This window comes from Parasteatoda tepidariorum, chromosome 9, assembly GCF_043381705.1.
Source record: "Parasteatoda tepidariorum isolate YZ-2023 chromosome 9, CAS_Ptep_4.0, whole genome shotgun sequence".
NCBI classification, from domain to species: Eukaryota; Metazoa; Arthropoda; class Arachnida; order Araneae; family Theridiidae; genus Parasteatoda; species Parasteatoda tepidariorum.
In genome coordinates, this window is record NC_092212.1 from 49,483,550 (window position 1) to 49,492,813 (window position 9,264).

The following is a 9,264-nucleotide window of genomic DNA, read 5'->3' on the forward strand; positions in this document are numbered from 1 at the left end:
TCCACGAGGGAAAAATGCACAATATTACCGTGATTACAGAGCACGGAAGCGAGCGGAGCAGGAAAAAGAGTCGTTGAATAGAACTAGTGATCCTTCTACGACTGCTGATTCTTCTACAATTAACGTCGCAGGTTACGAAGTTTAACTTCTTCCGCTCAGAGGGACTCCACGCACTATTTTTTTTTATAAATTATTCACTTAACAATATTTTCCATTTATATCTGCATGGGGTCTTTTTTGCTGTATTATTATTAAATTTTCAATATTTAGCATTTTTCATATTTTTTTTTGAAAAGCATATCTATCATATATGAAAATGCTTTAATTTTTTTTTATAAATCATATTAACCCGTGACTAAATACGTGGGTGGGTAGGTACTTTTAACATGTCACTTTTACGATATGGGTAGGTACTTTTTACGACTGTCTGGAAAACATTCCCGAGGATGATCCGAAGACATGCCATCAAAATTTTGATCCTCTGCAAAGGGAACGGCTCCTCCGCTTTCGTATCCCGACAACCTGCGCGCTAAGTCGAGCACTTTACAACAGAACAGTTAAATGAGGACCGATACCACGCACCCTTGGTCTCTACGCAGGCTGATTAAAGTGGTCACCCACCCGCTAACTGACTACAGATACTCGACTTCGGCAATTAACTGGGAACTATGTCTTTACGAACAAGTGACTAGTTACAAAAATCCTATTTAATGCATATAAACACTCCGTGCAAACCATTTTAACAACTTCATTACACAACACACTCGCTACACTAGCGTTTCCCAAACGTTTTCGACTGCGGCCAAGTATGAGATTTTAAAATTTTTCGTGACCCATCGTATGAAAAGAAACATTTATTTACAAATCAAATTTTATTTTTTAATAAAAATCAAGTTTCTTTTTCCAATGCCCACCTGGAGAATGACCTTTCGTCATACAGGCATCTGAAGGTCAGATTTGTTGACCACTCATTCAGAGCCACCATTAGGTAGGCCAACGTTGCTCTCACAGTAAGAACAGATAGTACAGAGAATGAAAGAACATCTATGCCTTTCTCGGGATTCAAACCCAGAACCTCTCTGAATCAGAGCCAGTTCCCTGACCTAGGGTTGCCACAGTAAAAAATGAACAAAAATAGTTGCTTTTAGTAGCCTCAAGCATGAAAATAGTTGCCTAAAACTATGAAAATAGTTGCCTGAACAGGAACAAAAATTTATCAAAAATAGTAGCCAAATAACTAAAGTTATACTTTAATTATTAAATACTATGATTAGGACTGGGTGATGTCAGAAATTTTAAATCGTGATACATCGTCAATTGGACATCGCGATATAGCAATGTATCGCGATTTAGCATATGTTCAAAAATTACCTATGGGAAATCTTTAAATCAATCAAAAATAAATAAAAAGGAATAAATCTATTATAAAAGAAAATATTAATTCTAAACATATTCTACTTTGACATCAATATCATTGCTTAATTTTTTCAATTAAAATAACAAAGAAGTCAAAGTAAAAGCAAACCCAAGCTTTATTCCCTTTTTCTTAAATTAAAAATGATTTAAGATTTATTGGTTTAAAAATAATAATACTGTAACAAAATATTAGTACATGCATTAAAAATTAAAAGAAAACAAAATCAGGGGAAAACAAACCAAAGAAATGTTCACTTTAGAAAAAAATAGTGCGTGGAGTCCCTCCGCGAGGAAGAAGTTAAACTTCGTAACCTGCGACGTTAATTGTAAAAGAATCAACAGTCGTAGAAGGGTCGCTAGTTCTATTCAACGACTCTTTTTCCTGCTCCGCTCGCTTCCGTGCTCTGTAATCACGGTAATATTGTGCATTTTTCCCTCGTGGACCTCTTGAACCAGTGGAAGTGCTTGTGGTTGCCTCATCGTCTCGCCCTGGAAAATGTATTTGTATTAATAATGTATGTGAATGCGTCATAATGTAATTTCAGAAGAGAAAACCTAACAATCAATTGATATTCACAAGAGACGTACCTTGACATAACCTTAAATCCGTCGCATTGTCCGTGGGATTGTTTTCACTCATTTTTTACAATTGTTATCCACTAAATTTGAAAATAAAAATTACTACCCTATTAAATTATATGTGTATCAAGACAAATAAAAAAATATTTATGGAAAAACAATACTTTTGTTATTTTTATGCTAGTGAGAACCAAAACAATATGGAAATGAATGAGGGAAAACTGGATCCTACCACGTGATTTCCCGGTCAATAAAAATGTAGCGTTAAACGTTTAACGCAACCTTGTTGGAAGTCGCATAAGAAGTATAACGTCAAAAAAATGATTTTTTTTAATTACTTTGTTGAGAAAAAAAACTATGCTTTTGAAACATCATTAGACCTTTTTTTATTTATTTATTTAAAATAATAAAAAGTAGTATTAACTAATGGTCAAATTCTGTACTTAATAAATGTAAAAATATTTTAGTTTATTTATTATTATTTTCTTTTTGGAAAATAAAATCGACTAAAGATTTATTTGTTCATTTTCTTAAGAATAAAAACAAATTAAATAAAGGTAAGCTTTGTTTTAATTTTTTTATAATTAAAAACGACTGGACATTAATTGGTTTAAAAATAATCAAATTATTATACTTACCTACATTTAATAAAATTAAAAAAATTAACTTTTTATAAGAAAGTCAAATACAAAATATCCCTATTAAATTGTATCGCTTAAAATGAAAAACAATAATAGAAAAAAATCAATGAAGAATCTTTTTTTATTTATATTTTTTTCCATTCATCTATTGAGTTCAGAACGAAAATTTAAGATAGCAGCGATTGTGCAGAATTGCAAAGTAACAGTAGGTCTACTAAAAATAATAGACAAGAATATTTAAATTCAGGACAGGAAAAAAAAGTGGTATGAAATAATGCAGAACGAAACGATCGCTAAGTAGCCAGTGGCGTATCCAGCGGGAGGAGGGTCATAGGGGTCATACCCCCCCCCCCAAATTGAAAAAAAAATAATAATAATTTTTTTAATTGTTTACAAAAGATATAAAATATTTTAAAAATTATTTAAGGGAGCATATGCACCTAGGTATCGATTTTTTCCCCATCTAATTATGTTCTTCACTGTTTCAAGAATCATATTCATAATCCAAAAGATAAAAACGAAATTCGTCATAGTTTCATTGTAAACATTATTTAAAGATGTTGAATACTTCAACTACTTACGTATTGTTCCATTGTTCATTATGATAAAAATAAATGAGAAGACTAGCATTAAAAAACCCAATTTTTTTTTCTTTCAAAAAAAAATATTTAAAAAAAAATTTTTTTTATAAAAGAATTTTTTGTGGGGTGGGGGAACTGAGTCTATGACCCTCCCCAGGAAAAATTTCTGGATCCGCCCCTGAAAGTAGCAAAAGTTTTACTGAAAAGAATATACAGGAAACCCGGCAAATATTTCCGACGAAATAAAATACATAACGATCGGAAAATGTCCTACTGAAATTAATCGTCAAAAAATGCAAAATTCCAAAGACAAAAATGGACATAAAGAAACTATGCGTTGCGTTCTATATTACAACGCTGATCCTCGCACGAAACTGGAAATTCTGATTCAATTCGCTCTTCGTCATTCCACATCACAAAACTAACATCATCTTAATAGCAAAACGTTATCTACATCTCTGCAGCTAGACGAAATCAAAATCGTCTTTGTAAGTGCGGAAACAGCGTTAGTATAGTCAAGGATCCTTGCATCTTAAATCGTTAAATCGCGATTGTAGTCTTATTCCGGCGACTTAAATCAGATTTCTGATGCATCGCCTAAAACGAAAGTCACTACATCGGCCTATCGATATATGCGTTAAATCGATATTTCGCAATACATCGCTTTATCAACCAGTCCTAACTATGCTCTAATTAAAATAAAGTTTTGTACAAATATAAAAGGCATGCATATTAGAAAATAGGTACCTAAATAAAAGTCGAATTACAATAAAATACGAATGTTAATAGAAGGAAAAAACATTTAAAAAATAACAAAACTGCTTCTCAGAGAGAAAAAATAGCAAGTACTTTATTAAATCTAATGGAAATTTAAATTTTTGGACATAAATGATAGTATAAAAGTTTGCTTTCTTTTATTAACTTTCTGAAAAGTTAACGTTCATTTTTGCGAAAAAACTTCACTAAGAGTAAAAAAGTCTCATAATAGTCGCCAATTCCTGAAAATAATTGCTTTTTTAGCCTTTTCAGGGGAAAAAAATCGCCATAGTCGCCTAAGGTCGAAAATAGTAGCAAATAGTCGCATTTTAGTAGTCTGTGGGAATCCAGCTGACCTCTACGCATGCCGGTTGGAAAAATCGAGTTATTTATTTGTTTATTTCATGCACATTATATAAGAAAAATATAAGTAATCAAAAAATTAACAATTATATTCATTTAAAACTTTAGTAAATGAAATAAACTAAGTCTCCGCATATTTTGTCCTAATACATAAACTAACTATGCAACGAAGTTGCCTGATACACAAAGCAAAAATAATCACAGTTAGAATAAATTACACGGACAAATAATAAATTTAGGTTAAATAAAAGAAGTGGACAAGAAGGAATTATCTATAAGGAATTCGTCCCATAGTGGACTGATCGACAAAACACGGTTCCCAGCAGATCACCGAATTCAAGCATCACTGGCTGCGGTCAGTGTGCGGGTAGGTGACCACTTGGATCAGTCTGCGTAGGGACCGAGGGTGTGCGGTATTGGTCCTCGTTAAACTGCTCTACCGCAAAGTGCTCGACTTCGCGTGCAGGTCATCAGGGTACCGAAGCAGGGGTGCCATCCCCTCTGCAGAGGAGAGAAATTGTGATGGCATGTCCTCGGATCATCCTTAGGGATGTTTCCCAGACCCTCGCCAATAGCCCATTGTGCAGCTCTAGTGCGACGTAAATGAACCACAACAACTATAACGAATTCGATATGCGATACGGAGTCGTATTGAATTAACTTCATATAATTAACATTCTAACTTAAATGGAGAAACTTAGCTCGACCTTAGCCAGCAATACCCAGAAAAATAAACAATCAGCTGGTGATGAGGTCATAGGTGTCTGCCATAGTGGTTAGCAATAGCTCAGGTTAGCAGGCTTCAGGTTAGCAATAGCAATACGCATTTTAAAAAATTATTTCTCATTTCAAACGAATCAAAACATACACACAAAGTCATTTGACAGATTGTATTTAAATTCACAAATAAAAATTTTGAAATAATTACTAGATTTCTCCGAATTTAATTACAATAAGGTATTTCTGAAAATGGTAAATTACACGTTTAATCAAACTGAAATGAAATCGATATGGAAACATACAAAAAACAAACGTTATTCGATCCAATCCTTCATAAACTGCAGCAATCGTGTCGAGTTCATCATTTTTGATGACATTCAGACAAGGAGAATGTGCACAGGTAAAATTGTGACCAAATTCTCAGAAGGGGAAATTTATCATTGGCCTCGACTTCATCACAGTAACTTAGCACCTCTTTTAGACGTGATTTATATTGACGAAAGACTTGGTGTATGTATGACGACTCATTTGACATATACGCTCAGGGACATAATTCATATCGACAGCTTCATTAACGATTCACTGATTTTTGACAGAAAGAAAGCTTATATTGAAGATATACTATTGGGAGTGGATTACATACATTCCAAAAACCTGAGCCTTATGAACGTGAGCGATGCAAACGTGCTTGTTTGTCCAGAATCAGATACAGCTGTCATCGCCAATTTTACTTGTCTGGTAACGGTTTATAACGCAACAAAACATAAGAAATGCGCACCATACATGTACAGAGCCCCAGAATTATCATTAATTACTCCGTTTGAAAAAAAGAAGGATTTTAATCCCATTTTTTCTGACTTATGGTCCTTAGGAGTTATGATCATGGAAATTTTTTTGAGTCATGCAACTCCGTGGGGATTAGTTGACTACGATCCAAGTCGTGCTCTAGAGGTAGCGGCTAATATTGAATGGGACATGTTAAAATTCGCCAATAAAGGATCGTCCATAAGCAATCAAGACGTAGACGGTTTTAAAAAGTTTCTAGGTCTGTTTTTAGATAAAAATCCAAAAAATAGATGCCCAGCGTATAAAGCGGTCTCAAAAAATTTTATACAAAATGGAAAATATCGATTAAATCTAAAAGACACAAATTTTACACCCCAATCTAAGGCTAAAGTTGTGGTCTCAGACCATACAGACTTTAGCTCTCATAATTCTGAAGAGTGTCCAGCAACGAAATTCAATAAAGAAAGTATGCCAAGCTTAGATTGTGAAGTAACGAGCTTAAACCATCAATATCCAAATAATGTTCGCTGGAATTTAAAAGAATCTCCCACGATAAAAACAAAACTCAAGAATGTTCAAAAAATGAACTTAACTATAGGTTCTGAGCTGTCAAATGTGACGATCGGTGATAAATCTTACAGTAAAGCTAACTCAGTATCACCACATATTACTACTGCCATGATGAAAAGTCAAAATGAAGTATTGAGTGGAAACCAGGAACTTCAATCTGGATATCATCCTAATAAGCTTGACAAAAGGAATTCTTTAATGACATTAAGTGATGATCTTAAAACAAAATCAAATAGCAGCTGTAAAAACAACATTTATGTCCCCAGAAGATTTTCAGAGTCTGGAACTAAGGCAACTTCGACTCAGCAATTACCAATTAGGAATTTCATTCTGCATCGAGCAAGCGCTCCAGCTCTACGCAATTCGATTGAATGCGATTTGCAGCACGATACAAAACAAACACAGAAATATAGCACTCTAAGCTTACTAAGGGAAGATGGTTACACACTTGGCTCAAAAAGGACAGACAATTCCAAATACATGATTATGTATTGCGATAAGCAAGATGTTCTGTTAGCTGATGAAGACATTCCAATAGAAACGGAAAATTTAAAAGGGAGCACCCATGATTACAAACTGATGTTAAATCATCCAATTACAGATCAAGTTAAGAAACCAAGTACCAAAATCAAAACTGCAATAGTTGATTTTGAAGCAAACAACGCCTGCAACATCGATGCATGGTCAGAAGAAAAGAAAATATCGAAATCTCACAAAAACAGAAATCAATCAAAAAGTTCATATAAAGAAACTAGTAGACATATTTTGCCAGAGTATGAATATGACACATCTTTTAAGAATCAAAAGTGTTCAGTAAAAAATCAAGGTTCGGTTGATATGGAACAAAACGAAATATCACTTAGTTCAAATGATCATCATTCGTCGTTAGATTTTAACTTCGTTCTTCCAGAGCCTGTTCCACAACCTCGTAAAATAAATGTAATAAGACACAGGCGGGGCTGTTCGCATCGTAGCCAGAAAGGAAATAAAAATGGAAGAATTGAAACTCAATCTCGGAACACAGCAAATGTTGCACAAAATGTTCTTAGCACCAAACAGAAATGCGAAGTTTCTAAATTATTATTAAAAGCTGGTGGTAAAATTAGTAATATGGATATGCAGCAGCGCCAACAATTCAATGATGAAGAGTTTGCTAAGGATAGAGCTATAGGGAAAAAAGGAAAAGTTAAAAATTGTTTCTGTTTTTTGTGAAAATGAATACCAGGTTGAATTATACAGTTCCAATAACAATAAATTTATGCCCTAAGTTTTCTTCCTTTTAATAACAATGATTTTAAGACATAATAAGGTTATCGAAATCTCTACAATACAGTCATAATTTAGTTCGAAATTATTATTGAATTATAAAAAATGTTATATTTAGTCTTTAAAAAAAATTAGTTCCTATGAGCGATTTATTTGCAAATTAAAATATGTGGCATTCACATCGTTATTGATGAAGATGATGTTATAAGACGAGATGAAATAAAGGATATGCAAATTTGCAACTAAAATTTTGTCTTTGTTATTTTTCTATTTTAGTCCCCCAGGAGTGGCTTGTTTGCATGCTAAAACAATGGTATTCAAATCCTTATTGATGATGTTTAAAAAAAGACACAAATTTGCAACGTAAGTTCTATCTTTTTTTTTAAAAATTTAAGACCTCTAGGGTGGCTTATTTTCCAGTTAAAGCATGCGAAAAAAAAGCTTATTTATTTTGTTTAGAACTAAAGCATTTCTCAGGACATATATAATATTCAGCGAAAATGGTAGCGTACTCTATTTTTAAGATATCTTTAATATTTTAAGGTATCATTTTAAATTTTACTTTCAATTCAGGGTGTTTGCATTCACCACAATTAATACATATTTTTAAAATATTTGTCAAAAATAAAGTAAAAAAAAGTATGCTCATTAGGGATTCCAAATTGATATTAGAAAAAAATTTAAAATGCTATTGAAATCAAACGAATCATTTCTGTAGAAGACAGGACTAAAAACAACCAACCATGTTTGATTGCTAAAGAAAATAGAGACGAATTCTAAAACGTTTATTAGAAAGACCTTCGCATTTTTATCAAACTGGGATTGAAACTCTTCTTCCTTCCTTCATCACTAGAAATTCACTAAGATACCAATACTTTCTTTGCTTTTCCCTTGCTTATATATTAATTTTCGACTAATTGATTTGATTTACTTAATCTTTGACAAAAATTTTAAAATAATGTATATTAAGGGTAGTGATTACGAAACATTATATGCAAACCAAAATATGTTTTTTGTAATTTTAAATCAGCTATGCACAACCAAATTTGGATAATGTGTCGTTAAAACTAGAAAATGCCTTGTAGAGAGCCCAACATTAGCATTATGCAGTAGTAACAATCTGACGATCCGTTTTTTAGCTCTATGCTTCATAAATGCGGTTGTAGCTTTCATGGATTGAAAGAAATGAAACTGGAGACAGAGTCATTTAGAAGCTCTTATTGGATAGCAAAAAGGACTTTAGATGATATGATTCTTTAGTGTCCATAAGCCAGGAGAAAGCCCCAGGGAAGAGATGTTTTTGGAGAATATACCTTGAAAATTCATGCATCAGAGATTGGAGTATAATGTGATCGATAGTTTCGGTTTCCCTACATCTGCATTTATTGGTTTATGACTGACCAAACCTAAACAGCTGGCAATATGATCTAGTCCTGACACTAGAGAAAATGACATCTTTGTATCTCCAAGAAAAGGTTAGGCAGCGATAATCGGTAACCATATTATGAAAATCTGAAATATGTTTGCTGTTAGGAAATTTTACTTGATGACTGCGCAGAGAGTGGCATTTGAAGATTATTTGATTT